Source organism: Sciurus carolinensis, chromosome 12 (assembly GCF_902686445.1).
Source record: "Sciurus carolinensis chromosome 12, mSciCar1.2, whole genome shotgun sequence".
Classification (NCBI taxonomy): Eukaryota; Metazoa; Chordata; class Mammalia; order Rodentia; family Sciuridae; genus Sciurus; species Sciurus carolinensis.
In genome coordinates, this window is record NC_062224.1 from 30438763 (window position 1) to 30440125 (window position 1363).

The following is a 1363-nucleotide window of genomic DNA, read 5'->3' on the forward strand; positions in this document are numbered from 1 at the left end:
AAGGGGATTATTAAAAAAAAAAGACTTAAAGAGCACTTTACAGCAGCATTCAGCTTTCCTATGAAATACTCAACATCTTAAATATTGTGTACACTTCTTTTTTCTTTTAGTAAGCTAGACACTGGCTTCAGAGTTTGTGGGAATGGAAGAAAAATAACCCATTCAAAACTATTCTAGAAAATGTCTTTTGGCATAATAGCAGGTATCCAAGTTAAAAATAGGAAGGTCAGTTTGTTGCTTTGTGGTCTTTTCAAAATTTAAATCATTTCTGTTCCCCTTCTACATAAACCTCAGTCAACACTCTTGAGTGGAGATGGGCAGAGGCTCTGGCTCCTGCTCCTCTGGCTTCTCTGCAGCTGTCTTCCTTTTGCTGCAGCAAGACTTGAACAGATGTGTGTCAATGAAGACTTCTCCAAAACGGTCTTATATATAGATAATCCCACAACATATTTTCTGACTTTTCCAGTACGTAAGATCTAAAAAGGAAAAAAACTGGTGTTCTGTTACAGCCAGAAGCCATTTCTGTATCTGAACCATCATCTGACTGATTACTATAACAAGGAGACTGAGCTGGGGAGGCACTTGAGGTGGTACTGTGAGCATCAGAATTGTGACGTTTAAATTCCTTCTGCAGTTTACTGATCTGGTTGCTATTTATCCTGTTTCCAGATAGAGTTTTTACTTTCTTTGATTTCAAAGTAGTCTTTAGACTAGGCCCTGCCCTTGCATCTACCACATGATTCCAGGTTTTTTTTTTTTTTTTTTTTTGATCCTGCTGGTAACTTTTTCCATCTTTTCAGGAGCAGAACACAGGCATTGCAGATGTCTCCTGAATGAGTCTCATGCAAGCCAAAACAGCTCTGGAAGTCCTTTTCATATCGTTTACCGTCAGTGAATCAAGAACTGGAGGACTTAGCTCTGCAAATACAGCAACCATCTATACTTCGGTATATCTTTGGCTTGTGAAAACCAAACATCTTTTCTTCTGGGCAATAGTCTCCCAGACGCAGACTCCCGCGCCACCAGTGACGGCCCGACAAGTCCGGCCCTAGCTCTCTCCCACCCTCGCTGGCCTCGGTCCCCCGATCCGGAGCCGGACTCCGTCGCCTAACCTGAGCGCCTGGAGCAGGGAAGCACGCAGCCTCCCTGCGCACCAGCATGGCACCTAGCACCTAAAATTTGTTTCTTTTAGATATACATGACAGTAGAGTGAATTTTGACATATTAGGGGGATCTAAGATGGCGGACTAGAGGGAGGATGCATTCCTTATTGCTCTGTAACTCAGGTTTCAAGAACACAAGGAGCAGTCTCTTCGGGAGAGAAGACCTCCAGGTGAGCATAGGAGTAGTGTCTTCTGCAGTG

General features: G+C 43.3%; 1 pseudogene; it reads right to left on the reverse strand.

Annotated features, from left to right (window-relative positions):
• Positions 1 to 294: 294 nt before the first annotated feature.
• LOC124961172 (SIN3-HDAC complex-associated factor-like) lies at positions 295 to 983 on the reverse strand (annotated as a pseudogene).
• Between the last annotated feature and the right edge of the window lie 380 nt (positions 984 to 1363).